Source organism: Capricornis sumatraensis, chromosome 6 (assembly GCF_032405125.1).
Source record: "Capricornis sumatraensis isolate serow.1 chromosome 6, serow.2, whole genome shotgun sequence".
NCBI lineage: Eukaryota > Metazoa > Chordata > Mammalia > Artiodactyla > Bovidae > Capricornis > Capricornis sumatraensis.
The window spans coordinates 98,717,264-98,730,863 of NC_091074.1; the positions used below are offsets into that span (position 1 = coordinate 98,717,264).

The 13,600-nt window shown below is 41.2% G+C and overlaps 1 protein-coding gene across 1 annotated transcript in view; it reads right to left on the bottom strand.

Moving 5' to 3' along the window:
* Window positions 1-13,600, bottom strand: part of SPIN1 (spindlin 1) — a 78,026-nt gene that overhangs the window by 46,053 nt on the left and 18,373 nt on the right. The window lies entirely within an intron of this gene.

Below are 13,600 nucleotides of genomic sequence, written 5' to 3' on the forward strand. Positions count from 1 at the left end.
TCCATTTTGCTGGCAGAAGTCAGAAAAGGGTAGACATTGGTATGTCAAAAGATTTAGAATGGCACAGCCCATCTTCTTGATGGGACACAAAAAGACCCAGCAAGCCGCAGCAGTGAGGAACAGGTGCAGCAGGTACACAGTGGAACAACCGCTGGAAGATGAGGCAACACTGGAATCTACTTCAAGCCTGAGCCGCTGCTAGGTGGAAGGTCGGTAAATCAATGAGACTTAGCAGCTCCCTTTCTGCTCCCAAGATTCCAGAAACCAGAGGGAAAGATCCAGTAACTCTGGAGGAGCCTTAAAGAAATTTTCATTCATTCCCATGCAAAAAGTTAAATCATCTTACAAAAATGGTTTATCCTTTAAACCAAATTTGGGTCCAGTTTACAGTCCACGCAGTAAAACATCTATGGAAACATATTCTCATAAAACACAAAAATATCTACCACAAATTTCAGCTCACAAACTGAACTACCTGACTACATTCAGTTCTCATGTATTAGTTACCATATATACAACTTATAGGCATGTGTTCACAGGTTTAAGAACTAAAGGGAATGCATTTTCTAGAGACTAAAATGTAACATAATAGTTAAAATAATTTAATAAGTCTAAATAACAAGGGGAAAAGGAATCATTTTAACTGGTAAAAAATTCTTAACTACACAAATAAAGCTTCAGAAAACCTCAAGGGAAATTTAAAATCAAATGGACTTTATAATTCAATGAATACTCAGAACGACTATTGTTTGAAGCTAAGGTGGAAGGGGAGAGACGCTACACAAGTAAGCAAGCAAAGGAGATAGTATCTCAAGTGGCAGTAAGTCACAGGGCATCCCTCAGAGACATGGCGGGTTCAGTTCCAGACCACCACAATGAAGCAATTATTGTCAATTGTCAACTACAAACTGGTGCTTGCCAAGGGCGTTTGCCATCTGCCTCTGTGGAGACTGAACACTGGGCTGTTGCAGCTGTTGACCTTCAACACCCCCTGAGGGAGTTCAGGGTAGAGAATAACGCACTCTGTGCTCCACAGAATCTGGTGGAACAGGTCTTTAGACAGTTGGATATTTTCAAGAACTGATTTCATTACCCCAATCTTTGTATCTCCTCATATCTAGAAAAGCACTAAATCCCTTCATGAAGACATCAGCTCCTCATGACTAGCAGAAAACCTCTTATTAGGTTAAGAGCTTGATCGCACTCAACTACCCCTTCACCAAAATCTTTATATTCACTTTCCCTCACTAGCTCTTTGGAGCAGTCTCTCAGAGCTGTACGAGATGCTGTCTCCCTGGCTGCGGTCCTCATTTTGTCCCAAATAAAACTTAACTCACAACTCTCATGTTGTTTTTAAGTCAACACAATAAAGTGAATCACATGAATTTTTTGGTTCCCAATGCATATGAAAGTTACGTTCACATTATACTGTTGTCTATTAAGTATGCAGCAGCATTACACCTACATACATAGGTATAATGTAAGAAAACTACATACATATCTTGATTTTTAAAGATTCTATTGCTAAAAAAGCTAACCATCATCTGCCAATGCCAGGTTGCCACAAACCTTCAATACAATGAGGCATGCCTGTAATGAAAAAAAAAAGGAAGCAGTACCACCAAGTCCACGCTCATTCTGCTTGCCACACAACAGGGCAGTGAATCCAAGAGACAAGGTGTAGAGACGAGCTGGCTGACCAAGGAGACGGCAGACTAACGTCTCAAAATAACCATCCTGTCTGGGTCTGGATGCCAGGTTCTTTTATAGAACCCAAGAGAGAAGCAATGAGGAACCACAGTCAAAAGGCAGAATAGAGATGGAGGCAGTGAGGAAGTAAAGTATAAAGGGTTTTCAGTCTTGCAAATATCTCCAGGAATGGCCAAGCCTCTGGCAAGAATGTGTAAATCTTTTCTTTGCAGCCATTCACAGGTGGGCAGGGTCAGATTATCTATGAGCTGAACAAGGCATTTTAGTTTAACAGGCAAACAATAAAGTTTGTGGAAGTAATGGAATTCCAGCAGAGCTATTTAAAATCCTAAAAGATGATGCTAGTGAAGTGCTGCACTCAATATGTCAGCAAATCTGGAAAACCCAGCAGTGGCCACAGGACTGGAAAAGGTCAATCCTCATCCCAATTCCCAAGAAGGACAGTACGAAAGAATGGTCCAACAGGACAATCGCACTCATCCCCCATTCTAGCAAAGTTATGTTCAAAATCCTCCAAGCTAAGCTTCAGCATTATGTGAACCGAGAACTTCCAGATGTTCAATCTGGTTTAGAAAAAGAAGAGGAACCAGAGATCAAATCGCCAACATTTGCTGGATCATAGAGAAAGCAAGGGAATTCCAGAAAAACATCTGCCTCTGTTTCACAGACTATACTAAAGCCTTTGACTGTGTGGATCACAGCAATCTGTGGAAAACTCAGAGATGGGAATGCCAGACCATTACCTGTCTCCTGAGAAATCTGTATGTAGGTCAAGAAGCAACAGTTAGAACCCTGTATGGAACAACTGACTGGTTCAGGATTGAGAAAGGAGTACAAGGCTGTTATTGTCACTCTTGTTTATTTAACTTATATGCAAAGCACACAATGAGAAATGCTGGGCTGAATGACTCACAAGCTAGCCCAGGAGAAACATCAAAACTTCAGATATGCAGACGATCCCACTCTAATGACAGAAAGTGAAGAGAAACTAAAGAGCTTCTTGATGAGGGTGAAGGTAGGAGACTGAAAAAGCCCGCTTAAAACTCAATATTGAAAAAACTAAGATCAGTCCCATCACTTCATGGCAAATAGAAGGGGAAAAGGTGTAAGGAGTGACAGATTTCTTCCTCTTGGGCTCTAAAATCACAGATGGTGACTGCAGCCACGAAATTAGAAGACTACTGCTTCTAAGCAGGACAGCTATGACAAACTTAGTGTCAAGAAGCAAGGGCTTCATTTTGCCGACAAAGGTCTATATAATCAAGGCTATGGTCTTTCCAGTAGTCATATATGGATGTTCGGGCTGGACATTAAAGAAGCAGAGCAAGGAAGAACTGATGCTTTCGAAATGTGATGCTGGAGGAGACCCATGAGTGCACCTAGGATAGCAAGGAGATCAAACCAGTCAGTCTTAAAGGAAATCAACCCTGAATACTCCTTGGAACGACTGAAGCTGAAGCTCCAATACTTTGATCACCTAATGCAAATAACTGGGCTACTTCCCCGGTGGCTCAGTGGTCAAGATTCTGCCGGCAGTACAAAGGCTGCAGGTGACATGGGTTCAATCACTGGGTTGGATGTTCCCTTGGAGGAGGGCATGGCAACCCACTCCAGGAGAAGCCACTGAACAGAGGAGCCTGGCCGGCTACAGTCCATGGGGTCACAGTGCTGGACACAAATGAAGCGACTTTGCACACACACACAATGCAAACAGCTAACTCATTGGCAAGGACCTTCATGCTGGGAAAGACTGAAGGAAGAAGGAGGAGAGAGAGACAGCGGCTGAGATGGCTGGATGGCATCAAGGATTCAATGGGGATGAACTTGGACAAACTCTGGGAGATGATGAGAAACAGGGAAGCCTGGTGTGCTGCAGTTCATGGGGTCACGAAGAGTACTTGGCGACTGAACAAGAGGCAGAGAGGCAGGGTCCTTTGAGGCAGGCCATTAAGTAAGATTTGAAAGGCAAAATGGTTGTCTGAGAAGGCCTTACAAATAGCTGTGAAAAGAAGAGAAGCAAAAAGCAAAGGGAAAAAGGAAAGATACTTCCATTTGAATGCAGAGTTCCAAAGAATAGCAAGGAGAGATAAGAAAGCCTTCTTCAGTGATCATTGCAAAGAAATAGAGGAAGACAATAGAATGCAAAAGACTAGAGATCTCTTCAAGAAAATTGGAGATACCAAGGGAACATTTCATGCAAAGATGGACTCAATAAAGGACAGAAGTGGCATGGACCTAACAGAAGCAGAAGATATTAAGAGGTGGCAAGAATACACAGAACAACTGTACAAAAAAGATCTTCACGACCCAGATAATCACAATGGTGTGATCACTCACCTAGAGCCAGACATCCTGGAATGTGAAGTCAAGTGGGCCTTAGGAAGCATCACTATGAACAAAGCTAATGGAGGTGAAGGAATTCCAGTTGAGCTATTTCAAATCCTGAAAGATGACACTGTGAAAGTGCTGCACTCAATATGCCAGCAAATTTGGAAAGCTCAGCAGTGGCCACAGGACTGGAAAAGGTCAGTTTTCATTCCAATCCCTAAGAAAGGCAAGGCCAAAGAATGCTCAAACTATCGCACAATTGCACTCATCTCACACACTAGCAAATTAATGCTCAAAATTCTCCGAGCCAGGCTAACTTCCAGATGTTCAAGATGGATTTAGAAAAGGCAGAGGAACCAGAGATCAAATTGCCAACATCCGCTGGATCAGGAAAAAGCAAGAGAGTTCCAGAAAAACATCTATTTCTGCTTTATTGACTATGCCAAAATTTTGACTGTGTGGATCACAACAAACTGGAAAATTCTTTAAGAGATGGGAATACCAGACCACCTGACCTGTCTCCTGAGAAATCTGTATGCAGGCCAAGAAGCAACAGTTAGAACTGCACATGGAACAACAGACTGGTGCCAAATCAGGAAAGGAGTATGTCAAGGCTGTATTCTGACACCCAGCTTATTTAACTTATATGCAGAGTACATCATGAAAAGAGTTCATCCAGAGTTCATCTGGGCTGGATGAAGCACAAACTGGAATCAAGACTGCTGGGAGAAATACCAATAACCTCAGATAGGCAGATGACACCACCTTATGGCAGAAAGCAAAGAACTAAAGAGCCTCTTGATGAAAGTGAAAAGAGGTGAGTGAGAAAGTTGGCTTAAAGCTCAACATTCAGAAAAAGATCATGGCAAATAGATAGGGAAACAATGGAAACAGTGAAAGCCTTTATTTTGGGGGGCTCCAAAATCACTGCATATGATGACTGCATCTATGAAATTAAAAGACACTTGCTCCTTAGAAGAAAAGTTATAACCAACCTAGACAGCATGTTAAATAGCAGAGACATTACTTTGCCAACAAAGGTCTGTCTAGTCAAAGCTATGGTTTTTCCAGTAGTCATGTATGGATTGAGAGTTGGACTATAAAGAAAGCTGAGCACCAAAGAATTGATGCTTTTGAAATGTGGTGTTGGAGAAGATGTCTTGAGAGTCCCTTGGACAGCAAGGAGATCCAACCAGTCCATCCTAAAGGAGATCAATCCTGAGTATTCACTGGAAGGACTGATGCTGAAACTGAAACTCCAATACTCTGGCCACCTGATGCGAAGAACTGACTCATTTGAAAAGACCCTGATGCTGGGAAAGATTGAAGGCAGGAGGAGAAGAGGATGACAGAGGATGAGATGTTTGGATGGCATCACCAACTCAATGGGACATGAGTCTGAGTAGGCTCTGGGAATTGGTGATGGACAGGGAGGCCTGGCGTGCTGTGATTCATGGGGTCGCAAAGAGTCGGACACGACTGAGCAACTGAACTGAACTGAATGACTGAACTTAACTGATTAAGTAAGATCACAATAACAGCAACAAAGAGCAAGTTGAAGAAACAGGTCCAACATGGAGTCAGAATTGGCTGGTCACTGTAGAAGCAGCAGCACCTTCTCTAAAAGTGACTCTTCCCCCACGGAAGGTTCCCAACCTGTTCCTAGGGGCTCTCCCACATAGACTGATTTCCTCAGCTCAAGGTGTCATGACAGCAAAGACAGACATCCACCTTTCCCAAGAGTCCACCCAACAGCCATGCAAGCCTCGCACAGCTCTACCTCCTTCACACCAGAAATCGCAGCTTACACATTCAACTCTTCCCACGGTGCTGTAGCTTCCCCTACTGGAACCCTACAGCCCCTATCCTCCAACTGTCCAAACCTCTCCACTGCCTTCTGAAAGGCAGTCCCCACCATCCAGTAGCTCCCTCCAAAGTGGCTGTCTGTGTTCTCCACTGTCTTTACTTACATGATCTCTCCTACCCCCACACCCTAATGTGGAGGCATGTGCCACAGCACTCACTAGTAATAACAGGCCTCCCTTTTTCTCCAAAAGAATTGATGCTTTTGAACTGTGGTGCTGGAGAAGGCTCTTCAGAGTCCCATGGACTGAAGGAGATCAAACCAGTCAATCCTAAAGGAAATCAGTCCTGAATATTCATAGGAAAGACTGATGCTGGCAACATGATGTGAAGGGTCCACTCATTAGAAAAGACGCTGATGCTGGGAAAGACTGAAGGCAGAAGGGGATGACACAGGATGAGACGGTTAGATGGCATCACCAACTCGATGTATATGAGTTTGAGCAAGTTCCAGGAGTTAGTGATGGACAAGGAAGCCTGGTGTGCTGCAGTCCATAGGGTTGCAAAGAGTCGGACACAACATAGCAACTAAACTGAACTTTTTGTTTCAGACCTCTATCTACCTGTTAACCCTCTAGTCATCTGTACACATTTTTGAAAATTTGGTTCCTGGTTTGCTTGTTTTCCATTACTTTTTCTGCAGCATAAGATCCTTTGAACAACATGCCCCCCTGGTTCTAAGACATCTTTACTTCAATCTATCCAACTCCAGCCAACTATCTCCACAGTCACAACCTCACCCTTCTCATTACCATCACTCCAGTACCTCTGGAATCTTTGTTTTAAGCATCTCACGCTCAAAACAACCTCTCGTCACTCCACTTTTCTTATACCAGCCATGCTACTCCCAACAATTACTTTATGCAACCACTACCTCCAAACTACAGCTTGATTTTTATCTCCTTGGGTACTAACCGCCCTCATTACTCAGCTTAGATTCCACAGATGGTCAACTACATAGTGACTCCCTTGCTTGTCTCTGGCACTTTCTGCCAAAACGAACTTCTTGCTTACCACAGCCACAATTTGAGCCATTAAGCATGGCTGAAAAACAGGTGAGCTTTTGACAATACCATGCCCACCCTCAGCAGGTAAGCTTCCTTTTTGCTAGTCAGATGGAAGCAAACAAAAGAGAACTACTCATTTTCGCACTACCAAATTTGTTAGCTGACTGGTAGCTTCTCCTACTATAGTAACAAACTGTTTCAATTCAACCCTTTCATATGTTTTGCAAATCCCATCTTCTGTATCAATTTCCCTTACCACTAAAACATTCTCAACAACACCTAACAAAGGATGTAGTATTTTCCAATTTTAAAAACATCTCACGACTCTGTTCCTTTTCTGACATTCTTTACAAAGCTACTTCAAAGATTAAAGACTATTTTAACCTACACAAGTATCAGTTCCCTAACTTAATAAATCAACTTGGTTCTATAACATAAAAAATGTGGCTTACTGATGATCTAAAGGCACCCTTCTCACTAGCAGATATAAGCTTGTCTTTGTATGATCTTCTATTGCTTACCACTGCATTAAAATTTTCAGGTTAAACTTGTTATAATACTTTCACAGAAAGTAAAACACACAGATTGAAGAGTTGCAGCAGGAAAGGATACACGAGCTTTTTTAATAACACAAAAGTCCTTCCCCATTTTTGAGTTGCAATTACTATTTCAAACTGCCTGATTTTATCTTAGAAATGATATAGCAAAATCTCATATCTAAGATAGCTGCTGCTGTTCCTGCTAAGTCGCTTCAGTCGTGTCCGACTCTGTGCAACCCCATAGATGGCAGCCCATCAGGCTCTCCCATCCCTGGGATTCTCCAGGCAAGAACATTGGAGTGGGTTGCCATTTCCTTCTCCAATGCAGGAAAATGAAAAGGGAAAGTGAAGTCACTCAGTCGTATCCAACTCTTAGCGACCCCATGGACCGCAGCCTACAAGGCTCTTCCATCCATGGGATTTTCTAAGCAAGAGTACTGGAGTGGGGTGCCATTGCCTTCTCCTCTAAGATAGCAGGAGTCACAATTTTTTTCAAATATCACAGAAAATGTTATCAAGTGAAGTTTAATTTGATGGCCATAAAAAAGATAGCCTTGTATTCAGGACTAAACTCAGCAGACTGCTAACCCTATGAGGCGAAAGGCTTCTAGAGAATACTGTTGCATAGTACCAAAGAATCACCCCAAATTACCCACTGGTTATGAACGGCGCTTGACAGTGGAGGGACCAAACCATTCAACACCACTAATTATGAGCCAACCACACTTCAGAGTCCTCCAGACATGATGTAATGCAAAGCACACCAGGCACAAGAGCAGGTAAGAAGCTTCTACATGACAAACAGGTCATATTCTATAAAAGTTCAAGGTCATAAGAAAAAAAGGTAGACATACTGATCTAGATTAAGAGACTAAAAGCAGACAAGTAAACCCTAAATGAATGGTTTGGAGGCGGAAAAGCTGTAAGAAGACACTGAAGACAAACTTAAATAGGGAAATTTAAATAGAGACTATATAATAGATAACCCATTATCACATTATCGTTAAACTTTAAAAGCACAGTGACATTACAGTTATGCACAAGAATACACTTATTTTTAGGAAACGCATACTGAAATTTCTACAGGTAGGGTGACGTAATGTCTGCAAGTGAATTTCAAACAGTTCAGGTGAAGAAAGCAATACATACAATCAAATGAAAATGACAAAATATTAATTTCTGAATCTAAACAAAGAACATACTAATGTTATTTTCCAAATTCCTACTTCAATATAAATTTTAAAAATAAATAAAGTTTTTCATAATGAAATTTGGAGAAAAGATGATCTTGGATTTCCCTTTGCTAAATCCATCTGTATTAAATATAGCTAGCTATCCAGGTATGCAATTTTGCTAGACAACTTTTAAAATGTTATGAATTTAGTTTTAGAGCTCAAAATTCTTCTACAACTATCTCAAAGGTTGTTTGTCCCCAAGCACATGCTGTATCTCACACACTGATATACATTAACAACTCACACCCTACACAGCCACCATGAGGCACACACACTATAGCTGTTCCATTTTGGAAATTAAAAACCTATGGCACTGAAATTAAAACAGCTCGCAAGTGGGCTGCAGGAAGTATTACTGAGAAATATTTCTTACTTTGAAAATAAACATAGGGACTTCCCTGGTGGCCCAGTGGTTAAGACCCCGAGCTCCCACTGCAGGGGGCATGGCTTCAATCTCTGGTAGGGAACTAAGATCCCACATGCCACACGGTGTGGCGCACAAACCAAACAAAAATTAAAAACACAGATTGTGCCCATAGAGGAAAAGGACACCACACACACACAAAAAAAAAAAATCAATGACACAGCGCTGTTGTCTCCAAAAAGGTTAAGAAATGAATGTTTCAAATTTTCAGATGTAAAATTAAACACAAAGCAGAAGTTACATATCAAAATATTTGCTGCCAGCTGCTATCACCAAACAGTGCTATTTATAAATTCCTAAAGCTGCTTAAGCAAAAGTGCCATGTTCCAAACAAGTCTCAACACCAATGCAAAACTACACAGGAACACTAAAGGCCAAACACATCACGTGTAAGCTTAAGTTTGGGCTGCCAACAAGGGTCTTAAAGTTGTCATCATAGAGGGTTCAGAGTGTGGGGGAGAATTTATGTTAACACAAATATTTATATGAAAAATGACATATGGCTAAAATCTGAATAGGACCTAAACATTAAACAAGAAATAATTTTCTTAACTAAGATATTGAAGATACAAAGAAAAACACCCAAATCTTAAAGTGTTATGATGCCTGCAATTTACTTCAACTTTCAAATGGCTCAACAAATAATATTAGTAGAGCAAAATGTTAGCAAATGAAATCTCAATGGAAAACATACAGGTATAATTAAGCCATAGCTTTAACCTTTCAATGTAGAGGAAATTTCACTTTAAAAGCTTAGGGGATGGGGAACAGCAGACAGAGGAGAACAGCAGAGTTTGGAACTAGTGGCAACAACACAGATTCACTACACGCACTCAACAGTCTGTAGCTTATTTCCTAAGATGAGATTTATTTTTTAATAAATTAAGAAAAGGTGGCAAAGTATTTGCAACTCCTGAATCTGGATGGCAAGTATTACAGATGTTCAAATGCCTTTTTCAACTTTTCTACATGTTTGAAAATTTTCACAATAAAATGGTAAGAGAGAGAAAAAGATTCAACAGTTTCAGATTTTATAAATCTGGAAAGAAAAAGCATTGGTTTACAACTTAGAACCTTCCTAAGTACCTAAACGAATTTACTAGAAAGTTCAGTCATAAATGTTTCAATGGATGGTAGGTAAAACCAGCACTCCAGGCCTCCGGTGCTGACATCCCTTTGGCTAAAACTTTAAGATTAAAATGAAGGGCTCAATTTGAACACAACATCATTAAATACCCAGTATATACCAAGAGTATACTTGGAAGGCCTTCAGAGCCCCAAACTATCAATATAAACAAAACCATTAAACAGTCTAAATCACTAGACATCTAAACACCAAGTTCTAATATAAGAGCTCTTAAGCATGGACAAAATTCACTAGTACCATGAAGTTGGACAAGGGGAAAATCCTATCTTCATTTTCCTTTTACTTCCATCATGTGTATGAAACACAATATTATTTGAGTATCCCTGACTTTCTCAAACAATAGAAATCACAGATCTTTCCAACCCCCACTGCATATGTTACAGGTCTCAAAATAGCTTTAAAGCTCATGCACTCCTTCTAAATTAAGTTGCATGGCCTGCCACAGAACAGACATGACCAGAGCCACCAGGGAATTAGTCATCCAACTATGAAAACAGAATTGGTGACTGCTGTAAAACAAAGAGTTTGCCTGGCCTTCGTCCCAGTTCCTAGGAAGTACCTTCTAAATCCTTGGAATGTACTTAGTAACAGGAGTGCTTTTGATTTATGATCCCCTAGGTAGTTTGTGCTAACAAGATGACTCACCAAAAAGATCAACTAGGGGATTAGAGAACTGGGATTTTGAATCCCCTGACAAGTCAATTTTCAAGGAGAGACGCTAAAGATTGAGCTCAACCTTATGGCCAATGATTCAATCAGCCATGCTTACATAACAAAGCCCCAATAAACACTTTGGACAGCCAAGCTTCCCTGGTCAGCAATACTCCAGCCCTACACACCGTTACATATCCATGTGCAGGACAGTGATACTCCTGACTCCACCAGAGAAAACTGGATGATCCCCACTCTGACCATTACAGACCTCGTCCTGTGTTGTTTCTTCTTTTGGATGGTCATGGATTTGGATCCTTTTCTGCTACAATGAAACTATATCATAAGGAGAGCATTTTCCTGAGTTCTATGAGTTCTTCTAGTAAATTCTCAAATCTGAGGTGGTCATGGGAACCCCTGACTTTGTAGCCCAGGTGGTCAGAAATGTGGATGGCTTGTGGACCCCAAGTTTATTGCTGGTATCTGCAGTGAGGGCAGTTTTATGGAGGACAATGCTTCAGCCTGTAAACTGTAGCCTCACTCTGAGTAGCTAGCATGTTAGGATTATATGCACTGACCCACAGATCTATAATGCTCTCCTGTATTCCCTATCATCAATTATTTATGGCTCAATATGCTACAGTCCATGGGGTCGCAGAGTCAGACACAACTGAATGACCGAACAACCAACAATAAATGTGAAAGGTCAAAGACCACCTCAATTCACTCTTCTGATAAGCATCAAGAACTACCATTTCAGCACCTTAAAATATAAAAATTGTTTATCTATGTCTTATCTGCAACATAATATATTAACAAAAAAGCACTATTACTAAATTAAAGTTTTCATATTTTAGTTAACTATTTAAATGTTTAAATTTATTTCTCCTTTGCTCCCTTGTATTTAACCTACTGTATTCAGAAACATTCTGAGAAGGTATCCATAGGTTTCGCTAGACTGCCAAAAGACCCATGACAAAACCACTCCTGCCTAAAACCACTGGCAAAAAAACAACTCTGAATCTTTGGTGTGTCTTTACAAAGATACACACAGGAATCACTATGAAGAACAGACAATCCTGGTAGTGATGGACTACCATCACTGGTGATGGACTGGTAATTTAGACCACTCACCTGAAAGCTAGAATATTTAAATAAAATTTGAAAGAACAACACTAACAAAAACTACTGGGAACCAGGGTTTCTTATAGGAATGGTTAATTCCAGGTAAGGGGGAGGAAATACACGAAGAGCTTGGAACATCTTGCTCATACCAGAAGCCAGGAAATTATCCAACTTAAGAAAGTATCACTGGAGTGGTGTCACAGAGACAAAGGGGGTTCTTCTACACTATTTTCTTGACTGTTATATCGTTCACCCTCTGTATCTGTAAGTTCCACATCCACAGATTCAACCTACCTTAAATAAAGAATATTCAAAGGAAAAAAAATTCCAGAAAGTTCCCCCATAGCACTGGTAACTACTTACACAGCATTTATGTTGCATTTGCAACCACTTATGCAGTACTTACGTTGCATTTGGTGTAATTTAGAAATGACAAAGTATATGGGAGGACGTGCATAGGTTACATGCAAAAACTATGTCGTTTTATGGAAGAGATTTGAGCATCTATGGCTCTCTTCAGGGGATACTCGAACCAATCCCCCACAGATATTGAGGAACAACTGTATATGACTGAAAATGTCCACAGACCAAAACTTGAAGACACACACTGACACATACCCTAATCACATGCTTGCAGGTATCAAAGAATTCTTGAAAATAGTGCTTCCAGAGGTAGGGCCTTGAGAGGTAAACCCCAAATTTGCAACCACTTTTATCCCTGAGGGTAATGGCCAAGCGTTTGGGGCAGCTAAAGGTAAAAACTGTGCAAGGTGAGGGAACCTCATTCCAAAGGCCAGAACCCAGGGAATACCAAAGAAAGGAGGGGACTAGTAAATCCATCTCTCTGTAAGATGGAATCCTGAACTGCTCTTGGGATCTGAGGGAATGGTAAGAGACCTAGCTGCAACTCATCTCTTCCTTAAACCACCTGATCCCTCAGATGTCTGCCAGAACCATAAACCCTCCCCAGGAATACCATCCCAGAGCCCAAATTATCTCAATTGAAAAAATATAATCTACTACATGTGCAGCCATGTAAATTAACCCATAAAGAGACAAAATAAAAACCAGCTGAAACAATAACCACCACCAAAAAGAGCAAGACCCACTAACGTCTAAGGAGCCTCTAGATGAAAGGAAAGAGGAGAGTGAAAAAGTTGGCTTAAAGCTCAACATTCAGAAAACTAAGATCATGGCATCTGGTCCCATCACTTCATGGCAAATAGATGGGGAAACAGTGGACACAGTGGCTGACTGTTTCTGGGATCCAAAATCACTGCAGATGTTGACTGCAGCCATAAAATTAAAAGACGCTTGCTCCTTGGAAGGAAAGTTATGACCAACCTGCTGCTGCTACTGCTGCTAAGTCACTTCAGTCATGTCCCACTCTGTGTGACCCCACAGACGGCATCCCACCAGGCTCCCCCATCCCTGGGATTCTCCAGGCAAGAACACTGGAGTGGGTTGCCATTTCCTTCTCCAATGCATGAAAGTGAAAAGTGAAAGGGAAGTCGCTCAGTCGTGTCCAATTCCTTGCGACCCCATGGACTGCAGCCTACCAGGCTCCTCCA